Below are 20,508 nucleotides of genomic sequence, written 5' to 3' on the forward strand. Positions count from 1 at the left end.
AAACACACTCAAATAAATGAATTCAATATCTCATATTGATTCATTTACGCATGACCATGCTTTCTTGTGTCCTACTAATCAAGGGGCCCACAGATATCGCTTCCATCATATGGAAGGGATAGATCCCATCTACATCACTCATATCCCTCCGCATAATTTATTGCACGCCCAGTGATCGACTTTATAGTCCACCCTATTACGGGTGATGTACAACTCCTTATGTAGGGAACTGTAGTGACTTCAGGTCTAAGAACTATTCATACCAATAGTCACATGAAAATATTTATGATACTCATACGACGATCCATGAAATATTCTCATGGCGGGTCATTCAGTATATATTCTTTAATATATACTCATGTGTCAACCTGATATCTTATATCCATGACTTGTGAGATCAAGTCATCCGCTGACTTATATGCTAGTCTCAACGCATTAATATTGTCCTTGTATATTAGTGTTCGACCAGGAATAGTTAAGAGTAGTGTTCTCTACAATATCTCACTATCAATTCAACCAATTAATATATTGTAGATAAGAACCTACTACCCAAGGACATTATTATATTTATTCAATTGACACTGAATTGAAATAAATATAATAATCACCTTTGCCTTTTATTAATAATGATATATGATATAAAATGAGCTCTTTACAATCATCTCATAATTGGTACTAGGGCTAATACTAACAGGTAAACACAAGGTAATTGCATTGTTCTAGAAAATGGATATTGGCTCATTAGATATCAGAAACTTTTTCTCTCTTTATACTGCATATCTCTGCTTTCACTTATCCAAGTGATCTATCATAATTTCTCATTCTGATTTATTCCTTTTCTTTTGTTCATGCATCAATAGGTGCGATGTTTTTTTCCACGGATTTTGTTTGCACCTTGCAGGTAACAAAGGCTTTTGTATTCATTAGTTCTAGCTGAACAAGTAAATACTTAACATACAAAATGATTTCTTTGAAACAGATTCTTAATCAAGATAAAACACCTCTATTATATAGATTGGTATTTGGCAAAGGAGTTGTTAATGATGCTACATCTATCGTGCTCTTCAATGCAATTCAGAACTTTGATCTTGTTCATGATAGATATATTAATATTAAATAAGGAGGCATAGATGCTTTTCTTGATTTATTATATGTCTAGTTCGATCAAAATTGTAATGTTACATTATAATACATTTCAAGACATTCAACTGATGTTTAGCACAAATTCTTTGTCACCCAACAATGCTTTTGATAATCAAATTCAAATAGATGATTTGACGGACAAAATTATATTCAATTTTCATTTGATTTAACAAATTCTGATAGTATATATCTATTAAACTTATAGTTGCAAGATCTGGACACACTCAACTGTGAGAAAAATGCAATTATGATCACTAGCACTATCTTTGTTGTGCTCTTCAGCACTATGGTAAGTCTTTATGTTTAGGGAAGTATAAAATACATACCGAATCCTATTATGTTTGTCACCTTCTTAATTCAAATTTGTTGCAATATTCAAGCTAACTAAATAATCAACTTGGTGATTATCAAATACATAAGTAGTTCTTTTTTTAAAAAATCTTTTAGAGTGAAATTTATGATGCCTCCTAGGTTTTAGATTGATGAAAAAGATACTATTGAGGTTCTTATTGTCGCATAGTGCAAAGTACTTCAACAACATGTCCTCTGATCTATCAACTCCTAAATCTCTCCTATTGCCACTCATGGAGAATGGACAGACCTCGGAAGATGAAATAGAGGAACATATACCTCAGCCATCCAATCTTAGACTACTCATAAAACCAACTCACACGGTTAATCACCATTAGCGGAAGTTCAATGATGCATTCATGTGTCCATTTTCTCGTGGATACAATACAAAATAAAGTTGCATGGTTATTTAAGTTTATAGTTTTGTATGACTGATATAGATTCTACTTATTTTAACATCATATACTTTTTTGTAGGAAAGAAATTATATTACTAAGTGAATATTTTATTATTAGTTTGGATTATTTTACTTAAGTGTGATGTTTATGGTTGAATGTGATATTATAATTGTTTGACTTTTGGTTGTATAATTGTGTGTATGTGGTATATGTGTGATATATATATATATGTAATATTATAATTTGTATGGTATTATAATTGTATGTGGTATTATAATTTATGTGCGGTATCTGTATGTGGTATTTGAATGATTGTAACTGCAACATGCACTACACATTGTGAATGCTGTCAATTGCTCTTAACCGCAGCATGTGTCGTGTGTTGTGAATGCTCTTAACTGCAGCATATGGTGCGCGCTGTGAATACTGTTGATTGCTCTAAATTGCAGCAGCGCATGGTGCATGCTGCAAATGCTCGTCATCGCAATGCGCAGCGCGCGCTATGAATGCTCTTAACCGTAGTGCACACTATGAATGCTCTTAACCGTAACGTGCAGCATGCGTTGTTGAAGTTTTATGGCTTTTAATAGCTTGTAGTTGTGTAGCGTGCAATGTGCACTGCGGATAGTATATTTACGCACTGCAAAAAGTCATATTTATTGTAGTAGAATTTTGACAATTTCAACAATGAAATTGCATCACAGAGATTTTCATGCACTTTACAAAAGAGATTTTTCATGATTGCATGAATGAATAGAAGTTTTCAAAATGCAAGTAATCTCATTGTGATTGAAAATATCCAAACATGCATTTCATAATTTGTTTTAAACATTTAGAATTAAAGCTCTGATACCATTGATGGATTCTAAAGCATGAAATAAGACAATGATAAAAACTATAAAAACTTACGATTATCTCTCAAAGTGATGCGATCTCCAGAAGACAAAAAAATAGTTTTCGTGCTTGCGTCGACAAGAAAATAATAGCGAACCTCCTTGACAGATCTACAAACCAAATCTCACAACCTTTCAGATGATCTTCTTCTCTCTCTTTTTTTTTCATTCCTTTGGATGAATTTCTTGAACACTTATATAATGGGAATCCAATGAGGGATATAATGGTAATTTGTCCCAATCAAAGCGGGCAACATGGGCATCATGGGCAACCATGTCCCCCATTACTAACGGAACATCCCTTAGCCCCTCCATTCTTTTCATCCCCACGATTTAGTGGGACCTAGCTCCTCTCTCTAATTGGGATGAGATTAGATTTCTTATTATTTCCAAGACCTCAGTGGGAGCGAGCTACTCTCCTTGATCAAGGTGGGATTGAATTTCTTATTATTCCCACAACCCCGACAGGATTGAACTTCTCTCCCCAATCAGTGCAGGATTGGTCTTCTTATTCTTTTTATGACCTTAGTGGGATCAATCTTCTCTCCCTGATCAGCATGGGATTGGTGTTCTTATTCTCCCCAAGATCTCAGTGGGATTGAGCAACTCTCCCTGGTTAATGCAGGATTGATCGTCTTATTCTCCCAATAACCTCAACGATATCAAGCTTATCTCCTCAGTCAACATAGGATTGGCCTTCTTATTCTTCCCATGATCTCAGCGGGATCGAGCTTCTCTCCTCAGTTGACATAGGATTGGTTTTCTTATTATTCCCATGACCTCAGAGGGATCAAGATACTCTCCCTATTTAAGGCATGATTGGATTTCTTATTATCTCCACGATCTTAGCAGGATCGAGCTCCTCTCCCTTGGTAGGGTGAGATTGGATTTCTTATTATTTCCATTACCTCAACGGGATCAAGTTGCCCTCCCTGGTCAATGTGGGATTTGTTTTCTTATTCTCTGATGACCTCAATGGGATTGAGCTTCTCTCCTCGATCATCATGCGATTGATCCTCTCACTGTGACCTTAGTGGGATTGAGCTTTTCTCCATGATCGATTCAGGATTGATCATTTTATTCACCTCACAAACTCAACAAGATTAAGTTTCTTTGTTCGGTTGGTGCTAGATTGGTCTTTCTATTTGTTAGTATTAACTCTAGTACCAATTATAAGATGATTGAGAAGACACCTTTTTGTATCATATTTTACTTATTAATAAAAAGCAAAGTTGGTTATTATATTTACTTCAGTTCAGTGCCGAATGAATAAGTATAATAATATTCTAGAGTAGGAGGTTCTAGTCTACAATATATCAATTGGTTGAATTGATAGTAGGATATTTTTGATATATAAAATGTTGCTCTTAACTATGCCTAGTCAAGTATTAATATATAAGGATAATATTAATACGTTGAGAGTAGCATGCAGGTCAACGGATGACTTAATCTTACAAGTCATGGACATGAGATATCAAGTTGACACATGGATATATATTAGGCAATATGTATTGAATAACCCACTATGAGATGTTTCATTGATCATTATACAAGTATCATAAGTATTCTCATAGTGACTATTAATATGAATAGTCCTTAGGCCTGAAATCACTATGACACCCTACATAAGGAGTTGTGTATTTTGGTATCAGTGAACATTACTTGTAATAAGGTAGACTATAAAGTCAATCACTGGGTATGCAATAAGTTATGCGGAGGGATGTAAGTGATGTAGATGGGATATATCCCTGTCATATGACGGAAGCGATTTCTGTGGGCTCTTTGATTAGTAGGACACAAGAATGCATGACTATGCTCAAATGAGTCAATATGCCATATTGAGCTTATTTGATTGAGTGTGTCTACTTAGAGATCAATAAATACAAAGATTAATAAGAGGATGACATGGTCTATGCCTCATTGACCTCGACATTCTCGCTACTTGAGTAGCAATGGTGTCTTGCTATATGTCACTCATTATTTATATAGTGATATGAGTTATGATAGGTTGACCCTTATAAGTGGAAGTCAACGAGGAGAGGAAGGAGGGAATGTTCATGGTTGGTTGAATGTATGTCCAGTAGGGTAAAGGTCGACCTAATAAAAGGACAAGCAAGCATAAACGTGTTTGTATGCACTCGGACGGGCACACCCCGACTGAGATTAGAGGCGCTCGACCTTATAAAGATTCTAGTATATGAATGACCGAGCGAAGGCTAAACAAGCATAAACATGCTTTTATGCGCTCGGACGGGTAAAGCTTGATTGAGCTTAGAGGCGCTCGGCCTTATGAAGCTTCTAGTATATGAATAACCGAGCGAAGGCAAGACAAGAATAAATGTTCTTGTATGTGCTTGGATGGGCAAAGCCCGACTAAGCTTAGAGGTGCTTGGCCTTATAAAGCTTCTAGTATATGAATGACCGAGCGAAGGCCGAACAAGCATAAATGTGCTTGTAGGCGCTCGGATGGGCAAAGCCTGATCGAGCTTAGAGGCACTCGATCTTATAAAGATTTTAGTATATGAACCGAGCTTAGAGGCGCTCGGTCTTATAAAGATTCTAGTATATGAATAACCAAGCGAAGGCTAAACAAGCACAAACATGCTTGTATGCACTCGAACGGGTAAAGCCTGACTGAGCTTAGAGGCACTCGGCCTTATAAAGCTTCTAATATATGAATGACCGAGCAAATGCCAAACAAGCATAAACGTTCTTGTATACACTCGGGTGGGCAAAGCCCATCCGAGCTTAGAGGTGCTCGGCCTTATAGAGTTTCTAGTATATGAATGACCGAGCGAATGCCGTACAAGCACAAACATGCTTGTATGCGTTCGGACGGCAAATTCCAACTGAGCTTAGAGGTGCTTGGCCTTATAAAGCTTCTAGTATATGAATGACTGAGCGAAGGTCGAACAAGCATAAACGTGCTTGTATGTGATCGGACGGGCAAAACCCGACCAAGATTAGAGACGCTCGACCTTATAAAGCTTCTAGTATATAAATGACCGAGTGAAGGCCAAACAAGCACAAACATGCTTGTATGCGCTTAGATGAGTAAAGCCCGACGGATCATAGAGGCGCTCGACCTTATAAAGCTTCTAGTATATGAATGATTGAGCAAAGGCCGAACAAGCACAAACGTGCTTGTATGCGCTGGGATGGGCAAAGCCTAACCAAGCTTAAAGGCGCTTGGCTTTATAAAGCTTCTAGTATATGAAAGATCGAGTGAAAGCCATACAAGCACAAATGTGATTGTATGCACTCGGATGGGAAATCCCAACCGAGCTTAGAGGTGCTCGGCCTTATAAAGTTTATAGTGTATGAATGATCGAGCGAAGGTCGAATAAGCACAAAAGTGCTTGTATCCGCTCAGACTGGCAAAGCCTGATCAAGCTTAGAGGCTCTCGGCCTTGTAAAGCTTCTAGTATATGAATGACTGAGCGAAGGCCGAACAAGCACAAACGTGCTTGTATGTGCTCGAACGGGTAAAGTCCGACCGAGCTTAGAGGCACTCGGCCTTATAAGGGTTCTAGTATATAAATGACCAGTCTAGATATGCTTCAGGTATTCTTCATACATGATTGGTTTAAACAACCAGTCAAGATATGCTTCGCAAAAGGTGTTCTCCTTATATGATTGGTTCAAACGACCGGTTGAGATATGCTTCATAAAAGATATTCTTAATATGTCATCATCTTAAATCACCGATCAAGACATATGTAGTAGATTATTTTATGATAGCCTAGCAAGTTTGGCCGGAAATATTCTCTCGATGCTTCTTCAATTGCAGGGGTACATTTGTTTTCATATTTAATGGGGTCATAAATGACAAAAGAGGTACATTTAAGGTATGAAAAAGATTCTTGAAAAATTATTAGGAGAGGTCCAGGTTGTACTTTTTCCATCTTCTAACAAACTCTAACAAATTGGGGACCACCTCATGATTGCGGTGGTTGTATGAGGTGGTAAAAAAAGGGGAGTTCTCTCCTTTGGCAAGGTATGCTGATGCTCACAAACTCTGGCATCTAAAACTCTACTTCTGTGTACTTTCATTACTGTACTTTAACTTCTTCCACTTTAAAGAGAGAGAACTAACTTGAGCGTCGGAGGACCTAGCTAGGAATTTCCACCCCGGTCTTAGATCGCTAATGCTTTGTTGGCTTATCTTGCTGTGCGCAGGATCATTGAGAAGCCCCTCCGGATCTCTAGAAGTTCATCTTCCTTGGAGTTCATTGGAGCTAGCACACCTTCTCGTAGATTTTAGACAGGATCAAATTTGGCGCCGTTTGTGGGAATCTTCACCTGGATCTGAAGCTATGAGATGGAAGAAGCTGGAAAACATAATACCTTAACCTTGACGCAGGAAGATCTATATCTACTCATCAATGCTAAAGCGCAGAAGTTACTGCAACAGCAACAATGTTGCCTATAACCCCAAATCCGGTAATATTAACAATCGCTCATCAAAGGGAAAGAGGAGTTGAGGAGGATGATCCTGCTTGCTTGCTCCCTACTCCTCTCTCTCCAACCCGGCGTCCTCGAGTATTTTTTCGTACACCTATTGAACAAGGAGGACGAAGGGAAGCCCTCCAAGAATCTTCTGGAGAAGCACCTATATGAGACAAGCGTAAAGGTAAGTTCGTAGCCAGTGACAACTCCCCTAAGTGGATCATTACTCCATTCTCTCAATGGGTGTTGGATGATCCTTTACCGAAGCATTATCAAAATTTAAATATAGGAGAATATTTGGGGACAACCGATCCAGAAGACCATCTTCTCAAATTTGAAAACGTTGCTCTTCTTCAATAATTTACTGATGACATCAAATGCCAGATGTTCCTCACTATATTTGGAAGGGTAACTCAAAGATGGTTTAAGCGGTTGCCAAATAATTCTATTCGTCATTTTAAGGATTTTTGTAAGGTATTTCTTCATCATTTCTCTAGCAACCGGTGGTACCACAAAACTCCCTATAGTCTTTTTTCAATCAAGTAGGGGCCCAAGGAAAACATCAGAGCTTATATTAAGATATTTAATCAAGTAGCTGTAGATATTCCTACGGCTACTACGAAGATCTTGGTAAGTACCTTTTCTCAAGGACTTAATGATAATGATTTCTTTAAAGATCTGGTCAGAAATCCTCTCACCAACTTTTATCTGATAATCGAGCGAGCAACTGAGTTCATTAATATAGAGGAAGCTCAAGTTGCTCGAAGGAAAGAAGTTGTTTCCACCCCCGCTACAAATACGGAGCATCCAGTGGTGTCTGCTCAGCCACCCAGAGGGCCTCGTACAATTCCTCCACATCGTCACCCTGAACCACGACCTCAAGCTATGTAACACGTGGGAGTCCCTTAGGAAGCTTCATGAAGATGGTGTACATATCATCAGACGAATACTCATAGTATAGAAAATTATTATACTTTGAGGAATCAATAAGCTGGTAATTCTCGATATCTTCGACGTTCTCCAACCCCAAATCGCTGACAATATCCAAGGCCAAATAGCCCGCTCAAATTGGAATACCGGGTGATTGAGCCATGAGCAGGAATCTTACCACTACCAGTTGGGTAAGCTCAAATATTCAACCAAATGCAATTAGAACCTTCATATGCTAGATAAGAAGAAAATCGCAACAATGCCGCCCGAGGTAATATTAATATGATAGTAGGAGGACTAACTGATGGTGATTCTAACTGAGCAAAAAAGTTGTATGCTCGGTGTTTGGAGATTCATGCTGTCAAATGTAGCAAAGAGAAGGCGACTAGGCCAGAAATTAGCTTCAGGCCCAAGGATCTAGAGGGGGTGGAAGTACCTCATGACGACACATTAATAATTAAAGCTGTTATCACCAACTATAACATTTTTTGTACTTTTATTGATACTGGTAGCTCAATTAATATTATTTTTAAACAAGCTTTTAATCAGTTATAGATAGATCCTAGGGAACTCGATCTCATGGTAACTCCTCTATATGGATTCACGGGGAATGAAGTTCAACCACAATGTCAAATAAAATTGGCTATATCTTTAGGGGAGGAGCCCCTAATGAGGACGTGCTGATCTTACTTTATGGTGGTGGACACACCCTCGGCATACAATGTTATCCTAGGTCAACCGATCATGAATGAGTTTAGGGTAGTCATTTCAACTTTTTGCTAGAAGATAAAATTCCCTGTGGATGATCAAGTAGGGGAAGTTAGAGGAGACCAACTAGTGGCGCGCAAGTGCTACATGGAAATAATCAAGACAAAAGCAAATGTTGCCTGGAAAGTTCAAAGAATGGAGGTCAACACCATTCAAGAAAAGACGTCCACCTTGGGGTTTGAAGAAAAGGAGGAAGTACAGATTCAAACTTATCGACCGAAAGCTGTTGCTCACATAGCAGCAGATCTGGAACTTGAACTTAAAACCAAGCTGATGCAATGTTTGATACACAATAGGGATGTGTTCGCCTGGACGCCCAAGGAAGTGACTGGCGTATCCCCTACAGTTATGGAGCATACACTTCATGTATATCCTGATGCTAGGCCAGTTAAGCAAAAGAAGCGGGACTTTGGAGCTGATCAGAATAAGATTATCAAAGAAGAGGTGGATAAGTTACTGGAGGCAGGTTACATATGAGAAGTGCAATTCCCCAACTGGTTAGCCAATATTATCCTGGTCTCCAAGCCCGGAAATAAATGAAGAGTATGCATCAACTTCTGGGATCTCAATAAAGCCTGCCAAAAAGATTATTATCCTTTCCCTCGCATTGACCAAGTAGTGGATTCTACTACTGGATGTGAGTTTATTTGCATGTTGGATGTTTATCAAAGGTACCATCAAGTCCCACTTGCTAAGGAAGATTAACAGAAGGTTAGTTTCATAATTACCGATGGTACTTATTACTATAATGTCATGTCTTTCAGATTGAAGAATGCAGGGGCTACTTATCAAAGGCTCATGAACAAAGTTTTTCAGAAATAGATCAGAAGAAATATGGAGGTATATGTAGATGATATACTCATCAAATCCCTTCGGGCCTCGGATTTATATGCGGATATAGAGGAAACTTCTAGAAGCTTAGGCAATATGGGCTCAAACTCAATCCCTATAAATGTTTATTTGGAGCTAAAAGTGAAAATTTTTTGGGATACATGGTGATTGAGTGGGGAATAGAAGCCAATCGTAGCAAAGTACGAGCGCTCCAAGATATGGCCCCACCACGCAATTTGAAGGAGGCGCAGAGGTTAACTGGCCGAATCACTACTCTATCCCATTTTATTTCTTGATCAGCCTACCAAATTCTAGTGGGATGAAGATTGTGATAAGGAATTTAAAGAATTAAAAAATTATTTATCTACTTTGCCTGTATTAGCTAAGCCAATAATGGAGGAGACTTTGTGGGTTTATCTGTCAGCTAATATACATGTTGTTGGCTCAGTTTTGGTGAGGCAAGAGGGGAAAGAATATCAACCTGTGTATTTCTTAAATCACTTATTAAAGGGAGCCGAGTGTCATTATATTGCACTCGAGAAATTGGCTTATGGATTGATTTTGGCTGCTCGGAGGTTGCGTGCCTACTTTCTGTCACATGCGATTATAGCATTAACTAACAGTACTTGGGTCAAGTGCTCATCAACCCGGAGGCGTCTGGGCGATTGATTAAATGGACGATCGAGCTTAGTAAATATGATTTCCAATATTACCCCCGAACAACAATCAAAGCTCCAGAGGTAGAAGAAACTTAGAGAATATATGTTGATGGGTCTTCCACTCGACAAAGTAGTGGAATAGGAATTCTTCTTATATCACCAAGGGAAGATTGAATGCAACTATCCGTTTGACTGAATTACAGAGCTACAATTAATGAAATAGAATATGATGCGTTAATAGCAAGACTACAAGCTACACGACATGTAGGGGCCACTCAAGTTTTGATTTATTTCGATTCTCAGTTAGCAGCACAACAATTAATAGGCAATTTTGAGACCAGTAGTGAACGACTCAAATTATATATAGAGGCATTCGATAAGTTAAAAGATAAATTCTAAGAAGTGAGCATACAGAAGATTCCTCAGTTAGATAATCAAGTAGCAGATGAATTACCTAAGCTGGCCTCTGTCATAATTACCTTGGAACTTAGACAGGCCTATGGAACAAACAGTATTGGTGTCTTGTATTAAACGATAGGCTGATGTAGAAATACAAGGTGATTGGAGTGCTCAATCATTTTATTCTTATAGCAAGGTATTTTCCAGCTGATGGAGAATAAGCACGTGTATTTAAGAAGAGGGCTAGTCTATACACCATGGTGGTTGATCAACTATATAAAAGGGCTTTCTATAGTCCCCTACTTAAGTGTATTGGACTAGATGATATGCATATTCTACATGAAGTGTATCAAGGTTCTTATGGTAATCATGTGGGAGGACGATCTCTTGCCAAAAAAAATATTATTAGCCAGATATTTTTAGCCCACTTTGCAAGCGGATGCTGCTCAACTTGTAAGAACATGTTTGTCTTGTCAGAAACATCAGAATATTTCTTATCACCCCACTAAATTATTGAAGACTTCCATTGTATCATGTCCCTTCGATCAGTGGAGGATGGATATAGTGGGATCATTTCTTATTGCACTTGCTTAGAGAACATTTTTATTAGTGGTTGTAGATTATTTTTCAAAGTGGGTGGAAGCTGAGCCATTGGCTAGGATTACTAAACAAGCAGTTATCAGGTTTCTATGACAACATATTATCTGTAGATTTAGTATTCCACATAAATTAGTTTATGATAATAGGAGGCAATTTCAAGGCAGAAGGATCAGGGAGTGGTGCTTAAAATATGGTATTACACAGGCTTTCACCTCTGTGGCATATCCATAGAGCAATGGTCAAGCTGAAGTGACTAATACAGAAATTATCAGAGGACTTAAAACTAAACTAGATCATGTTGACGACATTTAGGTAGAGTTACCCAACGTGTTGTAGGCATATCATACTACCCTTCGAGAATCAATGGGGATAACTCCTTTTCATTTAGTATATTGGAGTGAGGCAATGGTCCCAATTGAAATTAGAGTTGAATCCGATCAAAGACATCTGCATAATGTGTTGGTGCGGGAAGCATCAGACGATCGAACCCAAGTTTTGACAATGGCAAAGGGTTCAAAGTTAGGTCGTCTTGTGATCTAACAGTTTGAATGAGCTTGTAGGAAAAGTCCTAAGTGTACTTAGGCAAAAGTCCTAACTGCGGTTAGGCAGGTGGAAAACCCTAGGTCATAGGGGGCGGTAACCCTATGCGGAAAGTCTTGGCAGGTCGAGAGCTTCAAGTAAAAGTCCTAGGGGGTGGTAACCCTAGGTGGAAAGTCCTGGTGTCGTGAACCAGGTGGAAGACTGGACGGGCCGGGAAGTGGAAGTCCAGCAGAAAGTCGGGAAGCTTCGAACGCTGAGCAAAAGTCCAGTCGATCTGGAGGATCGCACTAGCAACAGGTAAATCTCCTGAGTGGAGTGGGTGAGGACGCTCTCCCCGTAGCAGGCCAGATCCTCTGGACCACTTTTGTGGTTCAGAGGATGCTCCCTTATCATGTATTGGTGGGGATGCATGGTCCCCATATGTAAAATAGGTAGGGACCATACATCCCCACCAATGCATGATAAGAGAGCATCCTCTGGACCACAAAAAGCGGTCCAGAGGATCTCCTCTCTCCCCGTAGAGGGAACAGTAGGCGTCGAGTCGACCTAGGGTTTCCGGTTGGAAATCCGAAGTCAGACTCGAACAGTCCGATGACTGTCGACTATCATTTGTTATATGGTTTATGTGCTAACTTTGTTTTGCAGGGTATGGGTTTAGGACTAACACATTTTGTAGGAACAAAGAAGCAACTTTGGCCTCGGATGAACAGTGTCCGAGGTGCCTCCATGGAGCTTGGAGGCGCCTCAGGTGCAAGCCGAAGCCAGCTGTCCAGAGGAGCTGGAGGCACTTCGGATGAAGCTGGAGGCGTCTCGGACCAAGGTTGGAAGGCGCCTTGAGGAGGCTTGAAGGCACCTTGAACCAGATAATGTTCGACCTTGTCTGTGCTGATCCATCCGTGCGACTCGGTGGGCTGGAGGTGCCTCAGATAGGCTTGGAGGCGCCTCCAGCACTGTATAAAAGAGGGATTCGAGCAGCACCTTTTTCCAAGAATTCAAAAGAGCTATTCCTCCTGTGCGCTGCTTACATAATGACCCCGATGTGTTGTTTCATGTTTCCGACGACCCGGAGCTCTGCTATTTTAGATTCTGTCGTTCGGTTTCATTTTCATTATTGCACTCATTGTAACTCATATTCTATACTATTGTTTTGAGCTTATAGTTGTTGCCCACCGGAAGCGATCAACGATCGCGGGCCTTGGAGTAGGAGTCGCCACAGGCTCCGAACCAAGTAACTCCTCGTGTCTTTGTGTGTTGCTTTGTCTTCTCTACTTTATTCCGCTGCTTTAACTCATACGATTTACAAATTCAAAAATTGTGAAAGCCACGAGTGCTATTCACCCCGCCCCCCCTCTAGCGCTTCTTAATCGAACAATTGGTATCAGAGCAGGGTCATGTTGATCTGGTGCAACCACCAATCACGTAATTTTTTTTCGTGGTGTTTTCGATTTTATGGAGTCAATTAGAATCTAGCTTAATAGCTACATTCTAATTCTTTTTATGAATCAGTTTTTGCTCGAAGTTGGTGCAACACCACTCGAGCTCGTGATATTAACTTTATTTCCCGCACTACTAATCAAAGACCTAGTCTTGGGACATCTCGTCTATTTTTTCTGTGTTTTGCATATTATCAATGGCCCAACAAGAGGGTTTCAGCACCGTTCGTCCCCCACTCTTCACCGGATAAGATTTCGGGTATTGGAAGGGACGAATGGAGACGTTCCTCAAAATCCAGTTCGAGATTTGGATGATCATCAAGACTGGATTGCAACTACTAATCGACGAAGACGGCAAGCCTACACCCTGCGAAAAATGGGAACCCACCCTAATCAAGAAGGTGGAAGCCGATGCCAGAGCGACCTACACCTTCCAGTGCGGACTGACCAAGGAAGATCTCAACAAAGTTGGACCGTTCTCCAGCGCAAAAGAGCTATGGGAGAAGCTGATCGAACTCCACGAGGGCACCTCCGACACCAAGGTTAGTAAGAGAGATTTGTTATTTAATAAATTATATAATCTAAAGATGCAGGAAGGAGAGACAGCAAGTCAACTCCATGCTTGCATAGAAGACATTCTCAGCTCCCTCCATGCGATAGGGTAGAAAGTTGAAAATCGGGATATTATAAGGTACACTCTAAATGCTTTTCCAAGGAGTACATTGTGGGCATCAATGGTAGATGCCTACAAAGTCTCCAAGGACTTATCTTCCATTAGACTAGAAGAATTATTTTCTGAATTCGAACTGCATGAACATACTAATACAAAGCCAACCGAGAAGGATATTGCTTTGGTTGCAGGTACCAGTCGAACACACGAACCAAGATCACGGTGAAGAACTGAACTGGAGTTGGAAGACGAACCCGACTCAGACGACTTAGACGACGAATTGACCTCCAAACTCATGAATCTTGTGAAGAAGCTCTACAAGAAGAAGAAGGGCTTCAACAAGAGAGACCTAAAGAAAGCAGTCCAATCCAAGGAGAGTCATCCAAGCTCAAAAGTCAAGTTCGAGGTAACTTGCTATGAATGCAACCAGAAAGGGCACATCAAGGCCAACAACCCAAATTAGAAGGATGCAAAGAAGCAGAGGAAAAAGAAGGTGCTGAAGGTGACATGGGACGAATCCTCAGAAGAAGATACCGACGACGAACTTGATCAGACGAGTCTCCTCGCATTGATGGCCCGGGACCAGATCGTTGTGTCCGAGAGTGAGAGCGAATCAGAAGCCGAGTCCAAACGAAGCCACAGATCCGTATCCGTTTCCGAAGGGCCTGACACCGCTGTAAGTATTCCTCGACATAATAATTTAGTTAATTATTTATTACGTAAATTAGCAAAATCGAATATTAGGGTCAAGTCACTTCTAAAGGAAGTAGCAGTCCTTAAAGAAGTGACTAACTCCAAGACCTTGCCTGACCCAGTTCAGACTGGAAGTTCAACTCAAGTCCAAAAACTTGAGGAAGAAAATTATAGTTTGAAAACTCAGGTCAAGGATTTGGAGAAAACTTTAGAACGGTTTTCTTTGGGCTCCAAGAACCTTGACCTAATTCTTGGGACATAAAGAGCCGTTTACAATAAAATTGGGTTAGGATTTAAAACCAAAAAGAAATATAGATCTTATATATCCTTAGTAAACAAACTAAATAGCAAATCAGTCCAAGCATGGGTACCCAAGTCCAACTTGGTTAATCAAGTTGGACTTGGTCAATATTGGATCCCCAAGGATCAAATATATTATCTCGATAGACCATATCGAGACTATGATCCAGGGGGAGGTAGAAGAAAAATAAAAAAAATTAAATTAAATTAAAATCCAAAATTAAAATTAAATTAAAATTAAAATTAACGTTAAAATAAAAATTAAAATCGAAATTAAATTTAAAATTCAAATTAAAAGTCAAATTAAATCAAATTAAATTTAAAACTCAATTCAAATTGAAAATTCAGATTAATTCAAAACTTAAATCAAATTTATAAATTAAATTCTCACAAAATCTTAAAAATCCAAGGGCAGGCTCCAGAATAGCTAGCACCTCCAAAACTTAATCTATACGACAAGGGTAACCAAGAGTAGACTACCCGGTAGGGTAATTAAGGTTAGAATAAAAAGGGATAGGTTTAACTTGACTCACGGTACTGGTGAAGTATTGGATGATAGTACGTTGGGGAACCTTAGTCATCGCATGTTTAGGAAGATATGATTTCGACCTGGTGCATTTGGCTAAGTGGAACTAACCGAAGCTACCCTTTATGGATCCTAACCCGTTATACCAAGGTTTTGTACTAAGTTCAATGGGTAGGACTAATTGAAAAATCTCGAAGGCATGGTTACTTTAATGATGTCCTTGTGACTTACCATAGCCCAAAAGTTTATCCAAAGATTGTCATTTGTTGAACCCAAAGCTAAACCTGAATCTAACATAAAGTTAAACGAAACCCTAAAATTGAACCTAATTCATCTCACAATATTATATGATTCCCTGATTGAAAATTTAGATCGGGTGAGATGACTAAGGATAAATTAAAATTAAATCAAAATTAAAATTATAAAATTAAATTCAAACTAAAATTAAAATTAAATTAAATAAATTAGAAATTAAAATTAAAATTAAAATTAAATTAAATAAATTAAATAAATTAAAAATTAAAATTAAAATTAAATTAAATAAATTAAAAATTAAAATAAATTATAAATCAAAATTAAAATTAAAATTAAATTAAAACATTAAATAACATTAAAATTAAAATTAAATTAATTTAAAATTAAAATTAAGTTAAAAATTAATTTAATCAACTTAAAGCTTTCAAATTAATCAACTTAATTAGTTTTTAAAATTAATTAACTTAAAGTTTTAAATTAACTTAATATCTTCCCAAAATTAATTTAAACTTAATACTTTTTCAAAATTAATTTAATATTCTTCCAAAATTTAATTAACTTAATATTTTAAAAAATTAATTTAAACTTAATATTGTTGGATCGAGAAGCGCTAGAGGGGGGGGGGGGTGAATAGCACTCGCGGCTATTTTGTTTCGATTATCAGAATCGTAAAGGCATAAGAGTTAAAGCAGTGGAATAAATAGAGAACAATCACACAGAAAGACGCAGGGGATTTTACTTCGTTCGGAGCCTAGATCGACTCCTACTCGAAGGCCTGCGATCCTTGATCGCTTTGCGTGGGCAACAACTAAAAGCTCGATAAAAATGATTACAAGATGAAGTACAATAGCTAACAATAAACAATTGAATTATACCGACGACAGTGAGAAAAACTGAAGTTTCGGAGCTCCAGGTCGTCGGGTGGTTGTCACAGCAGTTCGGGATCGTGTCGTTACCAACTGGTCGTAGAGAGATTACTTGGAATTTCTTGTAATGAGCTGCTGGTCGAGATCCCTTATAAAGGGTGTTCAAAGCGCCTTCTACTGTTCACCAAGGCGCCTTGAATGAGCCGAGTCAGCCGCGGAGATAAGGGCTGAACTGGTCAAACCTTATCAGGTTCAAGGCGCCTTCAGCCTCTCCAAGGCACCTTCATCAAGCTGTCTAAGGCGCCTTGGCTTCCTTCAAGGCGCCTCCAAGCTTGCTTCGCAGCCAGCTCAGGTTTTGCACCCGAGGCGCCTCCAAGCTCCATGGAGGCGCCTCGGTACTGTTCATCCGAGGCTAATTTTATACTTTGGTCCTTGCAATATATGTTAAACACAAAAATACTCTGCAGCACAAAGTTAGCTCATAACACATAAGTGATAGTATAAAAGTGAAAGTTTGACAGTCTCCGGACTGTCCGAGTCTGACTTCGGGTTTCCAACCAGAAATCCTAGGTCGACCCGACGCCTATTGTTCCCTCTGCAGGTAACGCGTCCTCACCTACTCCACTCAAAAGATTTACCTGCTGCCAGTGCGATCCTCCAGATCGACTGGACTTTTGCTCAGCACTCGAAGCTTCCGGACTTTCTACTGGATATCCGCTTCCCGACTAGTCCAGTCTTTCACCTGGTTCGCGACACCAAGACTTTCCACCTAGGGTTACCACCCCCTAGGACTTTTGCCTTAAGCCTTTGACCTGCCAAGACTTTCCGCATAGGGTTACCACCCTCTATGACCTAGGGTTACCACCCCCTAGGATTTTTACCTTGCCTAACCATAGTTAGGTCTTTTCCTGAAACGCTTTAACAGATTTGTTAGATCACTAAACATCTTAACTTTGAATCCTTTGCCATTATCAAAATACGAGTTTGATTGTCAGATGCTTCCCACACCAACAATCTCCCCCTTTTTTATTATGGCAATTCAAATTCAAAGTTAAATAAACAGATATGCAAGTAAAGCAAGCATAAAGAAAAATTTTTTTAAGGCGAGCAAAAATGATCTTGTAAAGCTCCCCCTTAAGTATTACTCCCCCTTTAAATCATATTTTGTGATTAATTTTGAATTGGCTACTTTTAAATTGGCTACTCTCCCCCTTTGCCATATATCAAAAATAAGTAATGGAATACTTAGCTTTGGTAGAATAGACAATGATTTTCCAAAAACAATTGTTTGTTAGAAAGATAGAGAATTAAATAGCCAATAGATTTCTAAAGAGAGAAAGAGAATTTCAAAAACACTTAGCATTTTATAAGTGATTTCATCGTTTAGCTAAGTGAAACAAGGATCTTAGGGTAAGTGAAACAAAATAAGTAAGGGAGATTGACTTGGCTTAATGTTGAAAACACCTTTTAAACAATTGAAAAATATTCTTCAAAATTGACTAAAGTATTTGCTAAGAGATTTAAAGTCACTTAGCTAAGTCTTTTGCAACTGTTTTAGTTAAAAACATTGAATTTTTGGAGGAGTCTTAACGGATAATTTTGAAAAGATATAAGAGAGAAAAAACAAAAAATGAACAAGTGAACCTAATTTATTTTTGAAAGAATAAAGAAATACCAAAACTACTTTTCATTTTCAAATTTGTGAGTGAAAATATGAGTCAAAAGAGAAGTTTTGGAACTAAATGATTTTTGAAAGAAAATTTTGAAAGCTACTTTTGCTTAGCAGAAATTTTTAAAGTTTGCAAAAATATGCTTTTTAATACTTTTAAGTAACGAATGATTCTGTGAGAAACCTTAGCTTAAATAGTTTATTTTTTTTTAAAATTGAAAGTTGCTAGGTCTTTTGCAAACATTGAATTTCTAAAATATAGCTTGAGTTTTAAAAAAAACTTAGCTTAACTTGAATAACACAACACTTGATTTTGAAAATAGGGGTAAAATTAAGAACTTGTGATGTAACAACCACCCTTCTTACAACTACTATACTCTAAGGATGACCGTTACTTACTACTAACTCTACTTAACCGGTGTGATTAAAAATCACATGGAAACCCTTACCGAAAAATTCCGGCAGAGTCTCCCCTGTACCGGTGACCATATTTAACAATACATGCAATATATACTCAGCCACAAGCGGCTGGAACACATATCAATCAACCAAAAGGAATAACATCACCACGCAGTTTAATGAAATCAAATCATGCAAGTAATGAATAGCGAAAACAAAATAAACATACAATTAACTAACAGCGGAAGACTAAATGACTCATCTAATACATTCTTAATAAATGACAATCTTAATAAATTCTTAAACTAAGTCCCAAGGCTTCCATAGTCCTGGCATCACACACCATCCGCGCCACCTTGTCGCCTTCCTTGCTAAATCTTTTCTTTTCCTTTATCTGCAGTAAGAGGAAGTGTAGTCTATAAGCAAACTTTGCTTAGTAAGCGCTATCTAACTCACAAAAACACGAATGTGCATGTATACGAAAAGAACTAAAAACTATATGCTCTAAAAAGAAATAAAGCATAAACATAACTGCTCGTGTCAAACTAATAGCAAAGAAAAGCTAAGAAATCTACTCATGTAATTCTAATCGCTAATCATGCTACTCATCTAATAGGTAAACATGAAAACTACTCATCCACTAGATAAACATGGTAGAATAAAGAACTAAACTTACTGAATTCTAACACTTTCTGAATCTTATTTCACTTGTTTAAAGACTTATTCTTTAATACTTTATACTTATGTAAAACTTTCAAAAACTTATACTTATAATACTTCAAAATAATAATCAACTTCTTCTTGGGCCCAGCAACTGTGCTTTTACTTTTGTAACGACTCGACCCATTCGGCGGCCCATTTGGCGGCCCATTTGGCGACCCTATGGTCGTCGACCGTCGACTACTAGGTTATCTAAACCTAGGGACGACTATGGGAGCCCAGCCCAAGGACAGAGAGTCCAGTACAGTGCCACTGATAAAAGTAAAATACTTGTTATCTTTTAATACTTCTATATAATGCCTCGGCATTTTCTTAAGCACCTTGTGTGCCAAAATCCCTAAAGTCTTGACTTTGGGATCTACTTAAGGCCTTGGCCTTTTTCTTTCTTTTCTTTATCTTTCTTATACTTTTCTTATAAAAGAATGCTTCTTACAAAACTATAATGTTTAAACAAATTCTAATACCGAAATGCTTAAACAAAAATCTGTATACAAAGCTTTACATAAATCTGCATGCAAAGCTTAACAAAAAATCTGCATATTAAGCTTATCTAAAATCTGCATACTAAGCTTAACAAAATCTGCATACTAATACTTTATAAAATTTACATTGATCAACATATAAATCTCTTTTCTCGTTTTCTAAACTAAGCTTCTATTATGAACTTATTACTTGCATATCTAAACCTCTAGCTCAGATTTAACATAAGAAAATTATCTAAACCTCAAACTCAGATTTTACATAAGCAAATTCTGGAATTGCAACTACACTACTCAAACAATGGCTCAAGCTACAATCCGAACACAAAGCAAGCTATAATCTGCTGGAATTTAAAAGAAAACCCATGTAAAACTTGTTCAACAATATGTCCTCAACCTGCACAAGTGATCATGATGAAATTCCAGCATTACCTAAAGTTGTTCACAAAAATTCTAGCATACATAAATCTGAACACTAGATTTCAGCATTTACAAATCTGTCACTAGATTCCAACGAGCATAAACATGTTCCTAGAG

This window comes from Zingiber officinale, chromosome 3B (assembly GCF_018446385.1).
Source record: "Zingiber officinale cultivar Zhangliang chromosome 3B, Zo_v1.1, whole genome shotgun sequence".
Classification (NCBI taxonomy): Eukaryota; Viridiplantae; Streptophyta; class Magnoliopsida; order Zingiberales; family Zingiberaceae; genus Zingiber; species Zingiber officinale.